Here is a 20,844-nt window from a genome sequence, read left to right as displayed (position 1 = left end):
CTACCTCCCTGCCAAATTTCAACTTTGTACGCCAAATGGTTTTCGAGATTTCTTAATGCATGACCTTTCGCATTTTATATTAAGATTCGGATTTTGAAATTGCTTTTGTGCACTAATTTCTTTTTCTTATTCGTCTCTGGTGTCCCTTTATAAGGGATGCCCTATGGCCTAAGCAATTGCTAGCTAATAGGCTAATCCAGGACTGTTTCTCCCCCGGGAAGGCCTGGCCTGTAGTAGGCCATTCAAATAGGCCACGGTATCACAAACTTTCGGCTCTACGAACCTCTGTTAAGATTTCCAAGTGACAGCGATCCCCTTAGTAACTAATAACCCCTCTGCCCCGCACGAAAAAAATAAAAATAGAAGTAGTTTTGGACAATTTTAACCTTAAATCTGACTAGGTATCAGTTATAAAGCCACTATTACGTAAATCTTGTCGCGAACCCCCTGCCGTCGAATGGCGAACCCCTAGGGGTTCACGTACCCTTTGAGAAACCCTGAAATAGGACAATAATGATAATCTAGGCAAAGCCGCGCGTCAAAGCTAGGTCATGAATTGTTATCACTGTTCCAATAGTTTTTTATGTCCTCAAGTACTTAATTCGCAAACTACTCAAAATGTAGGTCGCTTATCGACGCCGCGACCAGAGACCGACACTTTAAGCCATTGTGGCTTCTGAAGCTTTATTTTAGCTTTTAAAGCATTTTCTTAAGCTTGTTTAGCTTGCTTTTGTTGTCTGCTAGGTCGGCGCGAGAGCTTTTATTTCAACAGTAAGTGTTTGTGTGTGTCCCATTTATTAATAAGCTAGCGGACGTCATGCGGTTCCTTCCGCAAGGTGCCCGATCTCGATGGAATAAGGGGATATATGTTACAAATTTCTCGATTACGGCTTAATTTTTTATGTTATTGAGAAGGGGAGGTACCAGTGTTGGTATAAATAAGAGGGTATTTGATGACTTAAGCTCAGTTGTTTGTTAGGCAGCGTGGATACCGTCACGCTGCCAGTCGCATAAGTGATTTTGTGCAATATTTTTTAATGTTCTGTGTTGTAATTAATGTTCATAAATTGTTTAGTGTGGACATAGAGAACATGTCTAAATGTTTGTTCTTTTAAAAATAATTTTTGGAAATTTGAATTTTGGGAATTGGCGGTTTATTATATAAACTTTATTTTATGAAATAACGCTGTTAATGTAATTTCGTCAATAATCAAAAAAATCAAAAAATCGATACCTCTTAATGAGGCTCGTGTTTTGAATATTTACATAATTGTTCTGCAAATAACGTGCACGCTTTAAAAAATAAATAAAAAAAAAAAACAAAAAAGAATACAGTTACTATTTTATAACTTTACTATGTAAATTAGTTGTATAACATTACGGAACGAAACTAAGTTCATTTCCACAGAGAAATGTTATATACACAGACAGACAGAGGTCATTTATTAACTGTCAGGGAGAACGAAACTTGCGCGAACTAATTTCACTACAGCTAAATGCTGCGCTGTGTTGTAGAGTATCGGGAGTTAGCAAATTACTGTTTACGATCTCAAACCGTTAGCTCGTAAACTGAAGAGTTAACTTTTTACCTGAATACGGTTTGCTTATTAACGGTACGTTTACTATAGCTACGATTATATTTATATATATATATATATATAACAGTATAGTATATGTAAGACAAAATATTAATTTGTACAAACGAAAAGGAGATTTAAACCCACGTCTTACTAGACACGGGCATAAGTTAGTTATTTCTGCATATCGTCTCCAAAGAGTAAAAAAATCTTTTGTAGGTTTGGGTGTACTCTTCTATAATAAGATCCCCAAGACTGTGATGGACCTGCCAATGCATAGCTTTAAGCAATGTGTTAAAAAACATTTACTTAGTCGAGCGTACTACAACATTAATGAGTTCCTTAATGATAAAGATGCTTGGAGCCCGTTGGATCAGCTTCCACCTTCACACAGGAAGTAAAACTATAAGAAATGTAAACAGTAATTGTTATCAATTGTAAATTATAATACTGTATGACTTTTTCAAAAGAGCAACTGTTGAGTTTCTTGCCGGTATCTTCTCAGCAGAACCTGCCTTCCGAACCGGTGGTAGAATCTTTACAAATAGTCAACTGACGTGTCAAAAGTGCTTGTAAACTGAGCCTACTTGAAATAAATGATTTTTGATTTGATTTGATTTGATTTTCTTCAGGTTTCATTGCAATGAGGTCTATAATATGTATCTCTTCTATACAAAGAGGAAAGTTTGATTCTTTGTTTGTCTGGATTGAATTGGCTCTGAAACTACTTTCTTTCATCATTAGAAACAGTTTCCCATTCCCATTCCATTTATCTCTTATATAAATTAAAAACAGGAGGAACTCCAATAAACGACTGCCGCTAGAAAGTGAATAATTAACCAAAAACACACGAAATACGTCATTATTTGTTTGTGCCCAGTGGTTAGTATGTAATTTTGTAGTATAGTGTATGTAATATTATATTGTGTCAATGAAACTAGCATAGTATGATACCCAGCTGAAATTTAAATTATTTTGTCATATTACTCTTCAAAGTAAAAAGACTTCAAGTTCCCGCTACTATTTTTTAAAAAGTTATTTTTTTTAAATAAGCAAACTTTTTTATTTCTTTTATGGGCTAGCAACTTTTTAAGGCGCTAGTCCCAGTAGTATTCATTCATCATCATCATTATCAACCCATATTCGGCTCATTGCTGAGCTCGAGTCTCCTCTCACAATAAGAGGGGTTAGGCCAATAGTCTACCACGTTGGCCCAATGCGGATTGGCAGACTTCACTCACGCTTCACATAAAATTCTCTGGTATGCAGATTTCCTCACGATGTTTTCTTTCACAATTTGAGACACGTGATATTTAATTTCTTAAAATGCACACAACTGAAAAGTTGGAGGTGCATGCCCCGGAACGGATTCGAACCCACACCCTCCGGAATCGAAGGCAGAGGTCGTATCCATTGGGCTATCACGGCTCTCGTAGTATTAGTAGCTAGAATTTAGGCTTTACGTTGATATGTCGGTCAATCAGAAAGTTATGGGTATCTTTTTATATTATAGTAGTAGGTAATCGGTATTTACTGAAGAGTATTAACTAAAGAGTATTCGACTATATAACGTAACTTATCTCGTATAAGTGACAATATTTTAAGATCTATTTACTAAAGAAATATTATATACCCCGGATATATTAATTGAAAAACACTTGTTCCTTGAAAATTTACAATTAATTTTCGGTAACGAATATAAGCCCAGAGTTATGGAAAATATTCCCGAGCACCCTGTATCACAATGTAACACGTGGCTCGTGGATATCACCGACAACCCTAAGTGGTATGACCAATGTTGTAATTCCATTATGTAATACGGATTATCGGTGTCTTACTTAGAGGCGATAGTAATCCGAATTTATACTCCAATAAACTTAATAAGTGTGTCACGGATATGTGGATTTAGTATATCTCTTGACCAGTTATGTTAGTAAGTCATCGTTATCAACCCATGTTCGGCTCACTGCTGAGCTCGAGTCTAGTCTCAGAATGAGAGGGGTTAGGCCAATAGTCCACCACGCTGGTCCAATGCGGATTTTCAGACTTCACACACGCAGAGAATTAAGAAATTTTTCTGGTATGCAGGTTTTCGCACGATGTTTTTCTTCACCGTTTGAAACACGTGGTAACTAATTTCTTAAGTCCCGGATTGGATTCGAACCCACACCCTTCGGAATCGAAGGCAGAGGTCATATCCACTGGGCTATCATGGCAAGTCATCATCACACTAATATTATAAAAGCGAAAGTTTAAGTGTGTGAAAGTACTGAAGCGATTTGGCTAAAATTTGGAATAGATTTTACTCTTGATTAACACATACACTTTTTATCCTGGAAAAATCCATTGTACGTGCGGGATTTGTAAAAAACTGAATCCATGCGGACGAAGTCGCGGGCGACCGCTAGATATCAAATATTTATAAGACTTACTAGACAGCCATGCCCCCCTCCTAGTATGAGAGAGGTTATGGAGCTTAGGCCCACCACGCTGCTCCATGCTGGAACGACTATAGATATTTATTATAATGACTAGAACCGAACTTTTTGAGGCATGGTGACATACCAGTTTCCCTATAATTCTGAGCTAAAAATCTTTGAAGAAAGAAAAGCTCAATATTACATGTCTAGAACTCGAACCCTAGACCTTGTGATCGGAAGTCACGCAAGAACCATTAATCCACAGAGACGAGCGCTAACTTGTTCTCCGAGGCACTGAAGTGTGGTTATCACCTACTTCGTAATTCTTAAAAAAAATAAAAGCTTAATATTTATAGTCTATCCTAGGACTCGAACCTAGGACGTCATGATCCAAAGCAAGACAGGATAACCACTGGACTTCTTGGATAATTTTCGTGGATTTTGTTTACAGTCGAAAAAGACTGAAAAGCTCAATATTTATAGTCAGACCTAGTCCAAAGCATAACAGGCTAATCACTGGACTTTTGGATAAACTTCGTGGATTTTTTTTATAATAAAAAAAAATATCTTGTAAAATTTAGGTCAGATCGTTATATCCAATAAATATAATTAATCAAAATAAATAAAAATATCGTCCCATTTAAACATAATAAACTCGAAGATTACTTAGAAATTATTGAAATAAAATATTCTTGTACAAAAATATTTTGATATTATATTTTGTTTACTAGTTCAAGCATGGATCACTCAGATATTAGGAAATAAATTACATTGATGTAAATATTGGGTAACTGTCTGGGTCTAGGTAGGTCTTACGTTTTAGTAGGGATTAGCATATACCGATCACCATGTTTCTATTTCGAGTCTTGGTTTGGGGGAATGGATATTGTGCTTTTCTATATTCACAGAAATTCTCAGTCTGGACTTTGGAAGTTAGTAATGATAAGCTCTATTAGTAGAAAATTTGTATTAGAAAAGACCTTTACCTATCTGTTTAATTCATGAAAAGTGAGCACATTAGTATAATACATAATATGTATTGTCTAAAAATTTCGTGGCCAAACTATTTTACTAACTATTTGGCTGGTGGGAGGCTTCGGCCGTGGCTAGTTACCACCCTACCGACAAAGACGTACCGCTAAGCGATTTAGCGTTCCGGTACGATGTCGTGTAGAAACCGATAGGGGTGTGGTTTTTCATCCTCCTCCTATCAAGTTAGCCCGCTTACATCTTAGATTGCATCATCAATTACCATCAGGTGAGATTGTAATCAAGGGCTAACTTGTAAAGAATAAAAAAAAAAATAACATTAATGCTAGTTTGGCCAGGAGTTTTTGAACCTCCTACCTACTCGCAACATTTTTTTCAATGTACTAAATTTGATATAAAATAATTTTCATCAATTAAATAGGTGAAGGTCGTTTCTAATACGGATCTTGTCTTACTCCCTAGCATCCTGTATGTCTCCCCTATAAAGTGAATAATCGCAAAAACTAAAAATCGATCTAGTGGATCAAGTTGAGAGTGGTACATCGAGGTACATAATGCACAGGATAGTCTAACAAGTCGTTATATAATGTTGGAATTTTATTTAAACGAACATTTTTTTACTCTCATATATTTATTTGTCTTTTTTTTTTTTAAAATTATAAAAAAATTGGGTGCCCAAGCAACCGGTGGTCAGGGCTCCAGAGTAAGGACCTCCAAGTCTCAAGAATCACTGCCTTCTGTATCCGACTCTTGATCCAGTTCAGTGCAAGCTTCTTAAGGTGTTGGTCGAAGCTCCGGCTTTTGACGGCCTCCGTGGCGCAGTGGTATGCGCGGTGGATTTACAAAACGGAGGTCCTGGGTCGATCCCCGGCTGGGCAAATTGAGATTTTCTTAATTTGTCCAGGTCTGGCTGGGAGGCTTCGGCCGTGGCTAGTTACCACCCTACCGGCAAAGACGTACCGCCAAGCGATTTAGCGTTCCGGTACGATGCCGTGTAGAAACCGAAAGTGGTGTGGATTTTCATCCTCCTCCTAACAAGTTAGCCCGCTTCGATCTTAGACTGCATCAGCACTTACCATCAGGTGAGATTGTAGTCAAGGGCTAACTTGTAAAGAATTAAAAAAAAAAAAAAAGCTTTTCGCAATAAGACCATTGACTGAAACAACTATCGGAACAATAATAGTTTACTCAACATTCACGTGGCGGTAATCTCCTTTTCGGCTTTAATCAGATTATCGTCATGTGGAACAGTAATATCAACAATATATCAGGTCTATTAGCAACAATATATCTGTAAGTGATAGTAAAAAAAACGCATAATTAGTATTATACACATTTCACATTTATACACATCGACCGTCATACCTCTCAAGATTATTCTGAATAGTTCACCCTTTATACCGTAGGGCGGTATCGAGCCTGAAATTAATTAAGAAAAAACATTTTACTCAAATGTGGTGAAATAAAATTAAAAACAAACAGAAAGAGAGCCGGTTGATGAATTTATAAAACACTTCTGGGAAAACGGCAACTCATCAATCTTGCGTTATCATAAACTAGCGGACGCCCGCGACTTCGTCCGCGTAAATTTCGATGTCAACTTTACTACTACCCCTACCCTACCCTACCCCTACCCTACCACAACCCCAACCCTACCCTACTCAACCCCTACATCTACCCTACCCCTACCCCACCCTACACTACCCCTACCCCCACCCTACCCCTAACCTACCCCTACCCTACCCCTACCTTACCTACCCCTACCTTACCTACCCCTACCCTCCCCGTACCCTAGCCCTTTCCTACCCCTATCCTACCCGTACCCCTATCTCACGCCTACCCTACCCCTACCCTACCACTACCCTAAACCCGGCCCTAAACCTACCCTACCCCTACGCTTCCCTACCCGTACCCTACCCTACCCTGTAACTTCTCTATCTTACTCCTACCCTTAGCAAAATCGGTCCAGTCCTTCGAGAGTCATGGTGGTATGACCAACAGAAATAGAGACTTCTATGCTAATAATATAAAGAGGTAAAGTTCGTGTGGTTGTAGGAGGTAATCTCTGGATCTACTGGACCGATTTGGAAAATTGTTTTACCAATAGCAAGCTACGTTATTTGCGAGTGTCATAGGCTATGTTAGATCCCCATATTCACACGGGAACGGGAACTACATAAATGAAAGCGCCGGGCGTCATATAGCGGAATTTCTGCGTCTTTTAGAAATTTTGTATTATCTCCGAAACTATTTAAGTAATTAACATACTGTAAAGGACAAATCTTATCTCCATAATATCCTTGTGATTATTAAATAATTTATTTTAATAAGGATTAAAGTTTAGTTGTATAAATAATGACGTAAACCTAAGTATATAAACTTAATAATTTTTAAAACACAAAAGGTACTATATCTGCTAATATATAGAAGATAGATATATGGTGTCGCGGACTTTTTTGTAGAACTTTTAAAGATACATAAAGTCTCCATACATTAATTTCAATTTTACACAATAGTTAAGGCAGCGTATGCGAATAAGTCTGTTTAAGAGGATTTTCAGTCCGACCTGTATGACAAAAACTGTGATAACTCGGCTAATATATATGATATCAATATAAAATATAGCCTATAGCACTCCCCGATAATGTAGCATTCTACTGGTGAAAGAATTTTTGAAATCGGACCAGTAGTTCCGAAGATTACCCCATTTAAAAAATGTGGCAAACTTACAAACTTACAAACTTTACCTCTTTATAATATTAGTATAGATTAGTATAGATATAGATTTAAAAAAAACTCGTTTTTACCTGAAAAATTGTTGACTTTACCCATAAATTTAATTAAGATTGAATGTTTTTCAGTACCAGGCCCTTCCAAAAACCTATATGTATGCACCTATTACTTATGTAATTCAAAGATATTCATTCAGTGCCTAATAGACTACAAGCCCTTGAACAAAAATTACATGTGAAATGATCCAACGTAAATAACGCTTAGAAGGCTGTTACTATATCAGAAAATATCTCTGAGCACTATGCCGTCATTTCTGGGCGGTACATGTGAGTACGCGACTTCGACTTATACAAAATTGAGATTATATGTAAGAAATGTCCGGAGGCTACTAGTAATCCTTCGTGGATAACATACAGTAGGTAGTTGGTATTTCCCAATGTTGGATGTTTATTAATAGGTTGTTAATATATACAACACTTTGCACTAGTAAGCGCAGTGTTGGCCGACCCCCCACGAGGTGGACTGACGACATCAAGCGAGTCGCAGGGATTCGCTAGATGCAGGCGGCTCAGTATCGTGATGTTTGGAAGTCCCTACAAAAGGCCTATGTCCTGCAGTGGACGTCCATCGGCTGATATGATGATGAATATATACAAAATTAGTGAATATAGCAGTTGGGTTAGGTTAGGTTAGGATAGGTTAGGTTAGGTTAGGTTCTCTAAAAATTAAAATTAAGGTGTGTTGAAATACGAGTAAATATTTAGAAAAATGATTACAATTGAAAAATCGTTTACCTATTACCTACTTTCATATTAAGCAAACTGTACGGGAAAAAATTGAAATACCTACATTTCATTTTCATAAACATAGATAATTATGTATAAATATTTAATATTGATACATAAATCAGCGACATTATATTGGAATACGATAAATCAAATTAGCTTATTAACTTTATATTTTCCCAAAAATTCCTTGGGCACGATTTCCGTCATTTTGGACGTAGAATTATTCAAAACAAAGCGTATAATAAACTTGCATTTTTCAAATTTGTTTGCTATCAACTAAGACTGCATCGTCACTTACCATCTAGTGAGGTAACAGACAAAGATTTATTTTTCTTCAAGCGAGTTTAAATGTTCCTATGGATACGTTATTTCGCAGTTCCCGCCACAGTTTCCGTAGTGTAGCGGTTATCACGTGTGCTTCACACGCACAAGGTCCCCGGTTCGATCCCGGGCGGAAACATACTTTTTTTTTAAATTATGTTTTTTAATTCAATTTGTGTTTTTTTATACCTCACAGAATGAAATTGTGATAAATAATAATCAAATGTTCGTAGGTTCGTAGTCATATTTTATTTCGTAGATACCCTAAGAATTGCTACGACCCTGCTACAATAATGCTACGAAGTAATGCGAGTAAGAAAAGTAAAAGTAAAGTTAACACCTGTGCCTTCAGCTAACTGACACGACCTGACAAATTTAAAAATGATTTACTAAAATAAGTTAAGGTTCAAGTACAATTTTGTGAGAAAAATTATAAAAAAGTTTATTATTGTCATTATAAGACTGAACCTAGAACTTTCCAGTTTGATTTTCACCTTAATACAGAGCTATTACAGTTTCTTAGTTCAATTATTGTAGTAGATATTTAATTTTTTACTCAATATTCGTTTCGTAAATTACACACACAGAGCCGTGATAGCCCAGTGGATATGAACTCTGCCTCCGATTCCGGAGGGTGTGGGTTCGAATCCGGTCCGGAGCATGCACCTCCAACTTTTCAGTTGTGTGCATTTTTAAAAATTAAATATCACGCGTCTCAATCGGTGAAGGAAAACATCGTGAGGAAACCTGCATACCAGAGAATTATCTTAATTCTCTGCGTGTGTGAAGTCTGCCAATCCGCATTGGGCCAGCGTGGTGGACTATTGGCCTAACCCCTCTCATTCTGAGAGGAGACTCGAGCTCAGCAAATTATACACAGAAAAGTTGGTAGCCAAATTTTTACATGGTCGAAGAAAAATCGACTAAAATTCAATTGTAGAACATGAAAGGGGGTGAGAGACGCGGGGGGAGGCAACGAAGCGCGAAAAGACGGCGTCTCGACTTAAATAAAATTATAAATTCATAGTTGAAACTTTAACAAAAGTAAGATACAGTTTTATCGCCCCTTTAGTTAAGGAGCATTTACATTGCATGACTTTAATTTGTCTCATCGGTGGATCATATCTATTAAGACCTTAATTTCATAAAAAAAATCTTGAAATCCAAATATTTATGGCGATACCAAGTGCTGTCAAAATCTAGAACCAAACCAGTTTACATTCTTTCCACACAAGTCTTTTATTCTTTTATTTCTTTTATTTCTCTTATTATCTTTTATTCTTTTATTTATTATAAAGGCTTTTTGTCATGGGAGCTAAGTTTAATTAATATGTTTTATGGCATATGCCAGAAATGCAGATACTAAATGATAAGAGAAAATCAAGGTTTAGATAATGTTTAAAAGTATTTTTCATAGGAACAAAACAAAATATTTTAAACTGTAGCTGCAGCTTTGATGACGCGCAATATTATTACTACATGTAGGTCATAGTAGTCAAAAACTTTTATTCTGTCTATAGGATTTTTAAAACAAATTCATCGCTCACAATATTTTTTTTATTATTATCACCCTATTTTAATTGGCCGCAACAGGGCCGGGCCAGGCTTTCCTCATTATAAGAGAGGGAACATGGTGCTTAAATGCTGCTTTAATACGTTTTAGCGGGCTATAAATTTCGGAAAATTTTTCACTTGCCAACATTAAAATCGATGTTTTTATAAAGGTTACCGAATTATTAAGTACGTGTAAAATATATGGTATAAGGATTTTATTTACATTGTATGTACGAGATTAGTGGAAATCCATTGTAAAAGCTTCTTAACATTATAGTGCAAACCAAAATTTTGCATATCTTATACAATTTAAATTTCAAAAATTTATATCTATTCATTATACTTGTGACTCTTCAGCTTTGAGTTTGGAGTTAAGGAAATCCTTGTTGGACTTTATGTCGACTTCCTAAATTAATTTGGTTCCGTACAATTTGAGATACGATTTTATACGTTTTGATTTGTAGTTTTCAATTTAATTTCACTATAGGTAAAAGAAAAATTGTATTTGTTACATAACTTATGTTAACATTAGTGATGTAATAGTCCAGTGGAAATGATCTATGCCTTCGATTCAGAGGGCGTAGGTTCGAATCTGGTCTGGGGCATACACCTTCAACTTTTCAGTCATGTGCATTTTAAGAAATTAAATATCACGTGTCACTTACGGTGAAGGGAAAACATCGTGAGGGAACTTGCATAGCTGAGAATTTTCTTAATTCTCATTCATTTTGTCGGCGTGGTGGACTAAGGCGTAACCTCTCTCATTCTGAGAGGAGACTCGTGCTCAGCAGTGAGCCGAATATGAGTTGTCAATGATGATAATGATAATACAATGATGCTTATCTCATCTGGATGTGGTTTTCGTTATTTGAATGCAATGCATTTTTAAGATACAATTTTTGTAAATCTATATCTATACTAATATTATAAAGCTGAAGAGTTTGTTTATTTGAACGCGCTAATCTCAGCAACTGCTGGTCCGATTTGAAAAAAATTTTCAGTGTTAGATAGCCTGTTTATCGAGGAAGGCTAAAGGCTATATATTATCCCGAATCCCTACGGGAACGGAAACCACGCGGGTGAAACCGCGCGTTGTCAGCTAGTATTAATATTTGAAACAAGCATGTAACGTGAATAGCAGTGATTCTATTTCAGTATTAGTTTTTACTGAGATCGCATCGTCCAATAAAATATCAAAAAATGTCCATAAAATAGGAAGGATTAATTTGTCACCCCCTTTTTTTTGTTGTTATTATTTTAATTCTTAAAAAAAAAATACGTTTAACGTTCTACGCGTTCTAAGCGAAGTTTTTCTGGACTCAAACCTCTGGATTCAGATTATTTTCTGTGACATTTGTAATTATAGCCTTGTATTTGTCTATATAGTACCTATAGTATTGTATAGTGTATCGGTATACATATTATAAGCAATTTCTATCACTTCAATCACGATCGTAGCGCAGGTCAGTGACCCGTGGTCCATAGCTCGATCCGACCTTTGCGCCCTTCGTCCTACACAACTCGTAGATGAATCTGAACTAAGCCCTTGTAAGGAGTAGCGAGCGCAAAATACAGCAAACTGAGGTAATTTAAAACAATCATTTTAATTTTTTTTTCAGATAAAACTTAATGCATAGAAGAGGTTTTATTCCTACAGACCCTAATATTTCCACTGAAAATTTCTAGAAAGAAAAACTTAGTATTTTCGATTCAGGTATCGACTCCATGACTCGTGACCTCAGAACCTGATCCAAAGCTTCATAGGCCAACCATTGGTCCAACGAAGCTAATGAAGCATCAATAGCTTCTTAACGGTGAGCAATGAAGCATCAATAGAGGTCACCGAGAGGTCGAGGTTTGATGCCCGCTTGCTGGACTATATCGTGCCCATTACTAACACACTTTTTCGTCTAGTTAGAGATAACAGGAATATTAGTCCTATTTAAATAATATTGAAGATATTCTTTAAAATAATAATATCGTTATCCACTCATATTCGGCTCACTGCTAAGCTTGAGTCTCATCTCAGAATGAGAGGGGTTAGGCCAATAGTCCACCACGCTGACCTAATGCGGATTAGCAGACTTCACACACGTGAGAGCCGTGATAATTCAGTGGATATGACCTCTGCCTCCGATTCCCGAGGTAGGTAGGTAGGTAGGCGTAGATTCAAATCCGGTCCGGGGAATGCACCTCCAACTTCTCAGTTGTGTGCATTTTAAGAAATTAAATATCACGTGTCTCAAACGGTGAAGGAATATATCGTAAGGAAACCTGCATACCATAGAAAGTTATTAGTGCAGTCACTTAATTAACTATGTACTTGTGGACTTATTCATCATCATCATCATATCAGCCGATGGACGTCCACTGCAGGACATAGGCCTTTTGTAAGGACTTCCAAACATCACGATACTGAGCCACCTGCATCCAGCGAATCCCTGCGACTCGCTTGATGTCGTCAGTCCACCTGGTGGGGGGTCGGCCAACACTGCGCTTACTAGTGCGGGGTCGCCATTCCAGCACTTTTGGACCCCAACGTCCATCGGCTCTTCGAACTATGTGCCCCGCCCATTGCCACTTCAGCTTCGCAACTCGTTGAGCTATGTGGACTTATTATAGTACCGAATATTTTTATTTTGCTGACCCTACAACCTAACACAAACGGCGGTACGCTGAAATATCGTGAAATAGCGATCATATTGGCTCGGCGCTACAATCGGATTTTATTGCTTCAAAATAACAATAAATATTTGATTACAATGAACCGACTATTATTTTGTTCCCTCAACGCTCCGTGCTGAGGTTTTATGAGTGTATTTATTAGCTACTAACTGACTCTACAGACGTTTAGTAGTAGAGCTTAATATGTTAGAGCTCGTCCGGGGAAGTACCACCGCTATGCTCATTTCTGCAGCCAAACATCATCTGGTTCGAAGGGTATGCGATTGTTGTACGGTCACATCATGATGATCAAACATTACCCGTACCAACCCATATTGGAGCAGTAGGCTTAAGCTCTATATTATCTCTGATAAGGATGGAGGCCTTTAGAAGGTCACTAAAATAGGCTGATAATGATGATGTTGATTTCCAGTGCTGCAATGAATACTTTGGGCGACAGAGGATCACCTTGTCAGACTCCTCTAATTGTGTTTATGCTTCAGGTGAAGGGTGGAGGGCGGGGCATTAGACGTGTTTCTAGCATTTCTTGCAGTGTTGTTTAGTTACAGGGGATAGTGTTTCACTTACCATCTATACTACAATAACAACGTATAAAATAATAAAAAAAAATTATTTAAACACACAATTTTGTTAGTTTCGAGAGATTCTTCTCTGCAGTTTATTTAACTTCCTGGCATGAAGTTACTTACAACTATCTAGCAGCACAGTATTATCAGCAAACATGAATATTACTGAACCCGGAAATTTCATGTCATTGAGTTCATTCACATAAAGCAAAAATAAAATCAGACCAAGTGTGCTGCCCTGTGAAACACCATATTTTGGAAAATTTATCAACCCTTACATATTGATGCCGATTCAGTCTAAACATTGCATAACAAACGTTTTTAGCTTTTAAAAGTTTCTGAAAACAATTTAAAAGTCACAGCGAAAGTTTATATATATAAAACGAAATCACTTAAACCGAATGGGCATACACTTAAGTTTTTACATATCGGAGGTGTGAAGGTCCCCAAGGTATATCCATCATGCCCCAAATCAATGCGTACCCAAAGTTGGGTAAAAGCGAAACGTTGTCGCGACGGGCCTCGATTTCATTAGCGATCCATGTAATGTGCTTGGATCACCTGACGTCGAGTTTTGGATCACTTTTTATTGAGTATCTTTGGCCCTCATTCGCATGAGAGTTTTTTTAACGGACGTTAAAGAAGCGTTTAAATATAGTACCAAGTTTAATGAAGGTCTATTTCCAACACCCAAAATAGAAAATGGAAATTAAAAATAAACACTGCTCAGAAAACTGCAACAATCAACGCCGCCACATTTCAATTTACATGTTTTGAATAAATAGATAATTAGGTTAATTATAAAATGTGAAATACAAATGTATTGTTTAAGTGAAATAACAATTATAATAAAATTAACATAGATTAAAAATACTTAAGTTAAATTGGCAACACTTTCTAATTCACTTGATATCTTGATATCTTGCTGCTGCTTCTATATATGGTGGGAGATCGCGACTGAGGCGGTCGGGCCCTCCGATAAGTTAGTTACTTGAGTATCGACTGTCGTCTTGTTACAAGTGTTCAAGTTAAAGTATTTTATGTAGTTAAAACTAAAGAAGCTAGGTTGTGAAACTGTTGCTTATAGTGTACCTATACGAAATATAATTAAGTCAGTTTGATGTATTGAGTAGCTAAATATACTGTGAACTGATGTTAATATGGTTAGATGTTTAATTAATATAACTCTGATACTAAAGTGCCAGTCTTATTTAGAGTACGATTATAGTTTTAAAAACGCTGTCGTGTGAACTTATACTTGGGAATGCATTTGTGCTTTATTAACGTCCGTTAAAAAAACTCGTGCGAAAGATGGCTTAAGTAGGTCAAACTTGTCAAACTTTTTCCTATTGGCATAAATTGACGAAACTTATTATTGGTGTATTGGATCAATTAAACTTTTTCTTTCAAATATTAAAAGTTGAATCACAGACAATGATACTCAGTAATTTTCATACTTCAATAAGCTTAATTTTACTGAAAAATCACGATTTAGAATCTACAGGACAAAAACAGACAATAAAAATCTACAAGATTGTTTACAAAAGTATTTATTTCAAATTCTAAATATTGTGAAAACATAAAAAAACCTACAGTCGAATTTAAAATTTCCTACTTTTTTGAAGTTGAAACTTGAAGTTTGTTAAAAAAGAAATCACGTTTCATTTGCTACTACTTTTAAATTCAACATACGTTTTATCTTTTATTGTTAAATTGTTAAATTACAACAGATACCTACTCAATATAAAAAATTTAATATTTTCTGAAGTATTTAAAGAAAAATTTAATGGAATAAAAAAATCAATATTTTGTCCAGGTAATAAAACTCTTAAAGGTGTCTTTTTAAAAACACGGATTAATTAATGAATCTATACTAATATTATAAAGAGGTAAAGTTTGTAAGTTTGTAAGTTTGTAAGTTTGTAACAATTTTTTGAAATGGGGTAATCTTCGGATCTACTGGACCGATTTTAAAAATTCTTTCACCAGTAGAATGCTTCGTTATCGGGGAGTGCTATAGGCTATATTTTATATTTCTATCATATATAACTACTGAGATATCGCGGGTTTTCTCTTACAGGTCGGACCGAAAAACTTACTTATTCGCATGCGCTGCCTCAACCATTACGTATAACTGAAATAAATGTATGGAGGCTTTTTGAACCTTTAAAAGTTCTACAAAAAAGTCCGCGACACCATATATCTATCTTTTATATTTTAGCAGATATAGTACCTTTAGTACTTTAATAAATTATTTAAATTTTAAATTAAGGTTTACGTCATTATTTACACAACTAAACTTAAATCCTTATCAAAATAAATTATTTAATAATCACAAGGATATTATAGAGATAAGATTTGCCCTTTACAGTATGTTAATTAGTTATATAGTTTCGGAGATAATACAAAATTTCTAAAAGTCGCAGAAATGTCGCTATATGACGCCCCGCGGTTTCAATTACGTGGTTCCCGTTCCCGTGTGAATATGAGAACCAAACATAGCCTATGACACTCGCAAATAATGTAGCTTTCTATTGGTAAAAGAATTTTCCAAATCGGTCCAGTAGATCCAGAGATTACCCCCGACAACCACACAAACTTTACCTCTTTATAGTATTAGCATAGAAGTCGCTTGGGAAATTATAGTCTTTTGGTCATTGCACCACGCACAAAAGGCTGGACCAATTTTGCTGAGGGTAGGGATAGGATAGGGGTAGGGAAGGGGTAGGATAGAGGTAGGGTAGTGTAAGTGTAGGGTAGGGTAGGGTAGGGTACGGATAAGGTAGGGGTAGTGTAGGGTAGGGGTAAGGTAGAGGTAGGGGAAGGACATGGAACGTATAGGGTAGGGGAGGAGTAGGATAGGGGTAGGGTAGGGGTAGATTAGAGTCAGGGTAGGGTAGGGTATGGGTAGGTTACGGGTAGGGTTAGGGTAGGGGTAAGGTGGGGGGAGGGTAGGGTTAGCGTTAGCGGTAGGGTAGGAGTAAGGTAGGGGTAGGGTAGGGTAGGGTAGGGTTGGGTAGGTTTACGAGCAGGGTAAGGTAGAGGTAGAGAAGTTTATATCAATTTTTACGCAGACGAAGTCGCGGGCGTCCGCTAGTAGTTAATAAAAATACAATTATTAAAACGTTTATGTGTTATCAATAATGTTTTAATTGAAAATACTAATTCCATTTCCTCCAACCAAGCGAAAAGCATGTACCGTGTAGCATAGAATCTGTCTATTCCGTAGGTCCTGTAGGTTATTTGATTTACAATCAAACAGAAATCGGTTCTGCGTCCAATACGAGACTACTCGGATTTATCTCCGATTGAACCGATTCTGAGCAAAGCCCCGACTATAGCGAGCCGAGCGAAGCTTACGAGCTCATCCCAGTCTGTATAATCCTAACTCCGCGCCCGTCCATTAACATATCAATATGAAAGCGCGACTGTGAGCTCCAAGTCATAAGCGATAGAGGGAAAAAAATCTTTGAAATATTTCACGTATTTTGTAACGACGCTTTTATCACTTCGAAAGTGTGAGCTTCGGACTCTTATCTAACGCTCTTTGCTTATAGTATCATGTTGACAGAGAGGTATAGAGAGTTTATAATTCACGAGTTTTACTAAGCAACGTTACTGAAAAGTCCTACAGGTTAGTAACGTCGACTGGAGACAGAAGGGCTGGCTCTTTTTTTTCGCAAAGGATCAGCTTGGCTGACCAGCTCTAAATATATAACCACTACCCTAATGCGGAATGTAAGGTTTTGGATAATATCTATTGTTTCACTCTTTAAAATTCATTTATTAACCGTCTTCAAAAAAAGGTGGAGGTTATCAATTCGTCGGAATCTTTTTATAAATCAAGTTTCCTACTTGAAATAGATTATTCGGACCAAGGCGCTTTGGGACCCTCGCGTCTTTAATTTTAAATTTTCGACTGTAATTTATTTTTTGACGTTTCAATAGTGCTTGTAAAGTAAGCCTAATTTAAATAAATGAATTTAAATTTTGATTTTTGATTTTTGATTTTATTTTAATGAAGTTTACAATCTGTAACAGTATTTGTCTATGATACCATTCGAGACCGCAACGTGTTCTCAAAGGTACCGACGGGGTAACACCACCAACTTACCAACAAATAAACATTTAAGTGAATCCCGTTTAACTACAGCGCCGTATCTGCCATCTAAGTATAAGATTACCCCGGAGCCGCAGTCACATATACGTCTCATCCATTAACATATCAATATGGATGCCATAACGCGTGGTATACGGTACAAGGCACAGGCGCAAGCGAGGAATGTCTTGATCATCATCATCACTTACCATCAGCCCCTGTAGCCAAGTGGAATGTTGATTCCCTTTCTACGATCGCAAACGCTTCGAAAACTAGAAAAATGTATGGGAATGACAGATCTTGACCACGTGACCTGTCGATAGCAAATGTCATTCCCATACATTTTTCTATATATGGGAATATATGGGGATATAAAGGTAATAGCCACCATTTTTTTTTAATTCTTTACAAGTTAGCCTTTGACTACAATCTCACCTGATGATAAGTGATGATGCAGTCTAAGATGGAAGCGGGCTAACTTGTTAGGAGGAGGATGAAAATCCACACCCCTTTCGGTTTCTACACGGCATCGTACCGGAACGCTAAATCGCTTGGCGGTACGTCTTGGCCGGTAGGGTGGTAACTAGCCACGGCCGAAGCCTCCCACCAGCCAGACCTGGCCAAATTAAGAAAATATCAATCTGCCTAGCCGGGGATCGAACCCTGGACCTCCGTGTTGTAAATCCAACGAGCATACCACTGCGCCACGGAGGCCGTCAGACCATGCCCCAATCAGGTAATGATAGTGTGGAACCGACGACTAAACACCAACTGTTCGACTTCAAGCTGGAGGATTTTTGCTGAGAATAAGAATGGAAAGAATAGCTCAATATTTCACTTCCGAGGCGCATGCTCGGTGGATTAACACGATGGAGGTCCTGGTTTCGATCCCCGGCTGGGCCGATTGAGGTTTTTTTAATTGGTCCAGGTCTGGCTGGTGGGAGGCTTCGATCGTGGTTAGTTACCACCCTACCGGTAAAGATGTACCGCCAAGCGATTTAGCGTTCCGGTACGATGCCGTGTAGAAACCAAAAGGAGTGTGGGTTTTCATTCTCCTCCTAACAAGTTAGCCCGCTTCCATCTTAAATTGCATCATCACTTACCATCAGGTGAGATTGTATTCACTACAATCTTGTAAAGAATAAAAAAAACCTTCTACAGGGCCAGGACTCCCTCCTTATAAGATAAGGGATACGGAGCTGAGACCCACCACTCTGCTCCAATATGGGTAGGCGGGCTTAGTGTGGTAATGTTTTAAGCATTAACCACTATCTGATGTTAATGATAACGGTTGTCAATTTTATCATGTTCTCCGAAGTAACGGGGGTGTTTGTTTGTTTGTTTGATGATTGATTGAACGCGCTAATCTCAGGAACTACAGGTCCGATTTAAAAATTTTTTTCAGTGTAAGATAGCCAATTTATCGAGGAAGGCTATAGGCTATATATTAACCCCGTACTCCTACGGGAACGAGAACCACGCGGGTACAACCGCTCGGCGTCAGCGAGTATATTAAAAAACTTACTAATAAACAAAGTCTTATGATTTAAACCAGCTCCTAACTATATGAATGTCTGCATCTGACGCCAGCACTGAATTTACTATTTACCATATTTGGGTATAGCTTTTACTCTACATTATAATATTAATGCCTTCGCTTATAGTAAATACTTGCCATTGCTTAGAGTCCTATGTAGCAAGGATCTTGGAATTTGCTTCCGTATTAGAAAAAGCCAGCAATAGCCAGATTCATTTTATGAAGGACACTAATTGAAACAAAGCCATAACCGTTCAAAATCCATAATTGACTACCATAGCGTTACTAAATGTATTATTTATTAATTTCAATACGTTTTTCGATTTTAATAACTCTTTTATTGTGTTTATTTATAATGAACTAGCGTCTGGTATTTTTAAAATAAATGTAAAACTTAAAATGTTAAATATTTGAAGTGAAAAACGTTTCCACGCGGGTTAATATGCTGACGTCTGGTATTGTTAAAATAAATGTAAAACTTAAAATGTTAAATATTTGAAGTGAAAAACATTTCCACGCGGGTTAATATGCTGACGTCTGGCATTGTTAAAATAAATGTAAAACTTAAAATGTTAAATATTTGAAGTGAAAAACATTTCCACGCGGGTTAATATGCTGACGTCTGGCATTGTTAAAATAAATGTAAAACTTAAAATGTTAAATATTTGAAGTGAAAAACATTTCCACGCGGGTTAATATGCTGACGTCTGGCATTGTTAAAATAAATGTAAAACTTAAAATGTTAAATATTTGAAGTGAAACACATTGGTAACATATATGCTTTAATCCAATTTATGCTGATTACACATCATGAGCATTATGTACGTAATATCAAAGTCACGTTTGGAATTATCGAACAATTTACAACCTTATTTCTTTTATTAAAAGGTGATATTTTACAATGAACGAATGTTTTAGTTTAATTTTATCAACGTGATGAAAATACGTATTTTTTTTAATTTAACGCTTTTTGGCACTTATAAATTGAGTTGCTTATATGGAATATTTTTATAACGTTGATAAAATCATTAATATAATAATGATTTTTATACTAAACCTTATTAAAAAAAAACTTTTTTTTGAGCACGCTTTTTTCAAAGTCACTGCAATTTGTTGCGTTACAACTTATTGAGTTGATAATTTAAAATAAAAAACTATCAAAATGGCTAAATTAATTATTAAAATTAATAAATAATTTAATATTAATATTTAAGGGTGATCTTTAATTCTCAAATTTTAACATTGACTCTTTAATTAATTTTAAATTGTTAATTTAAAGATATTGACAATATGTTTTGAACATTCGATTGAGTTCCTATATCTAAATGACAAGCTCTTGATTTTTAACACTCAAAAACAATTATTTTAACATTTTCTTATTAATAACAACGGATTCTTATAAGCAACAAAAAATGTAATGGATGTATTACAATTAATTAATATTAAGAAACATTTAAGTAATTTTAATGAAAAAAGAGTAACGCGTTAGTCGCAGTCTAATTATTCTGCAAAAACACATAAATCGCTTAGAAATTCAGTCTATTGTAACAAAGTCTGTATAAGTAACAAATAAT

General features: G+C 36.4%; 1 non-coding gene across 1 annotated transcript; it reads left to right on the top strand.

The window, feature by feature from the left end:
* Nucleotides 1-8,895: 8,895 nt before the first annotated feature.
* On the top strand, nucleotides 8,896-8,968 carry Trnav-cac (transfer RNA valine (anticodon CAC)). The gene has a single exon. It is a non-coding gene; the product is annotated as a tRNA-Val (tRNA).
* Nucleotides 8,969-20,844: the final 11,876 nt, after the last annotated feature.

The sequence above is a fragment of the Bicyclus anynana genome, chromosome 18 (genome assembly GCF_947172395.1).
Source record: "Bicyclus anynana chromosome 18, ilBicAnyn1.1, whole genome shotgun sequence".
Lineage (NCBI taxonomy): Eukaryota > Metazoa > Arthropoda > Insecta > Lepidoptera > Nymphalidae > Bicyclus > Bicyclus anynana.
This window is presented reverse-complemented; position numbering and strand designations above follow the sequence as displayed.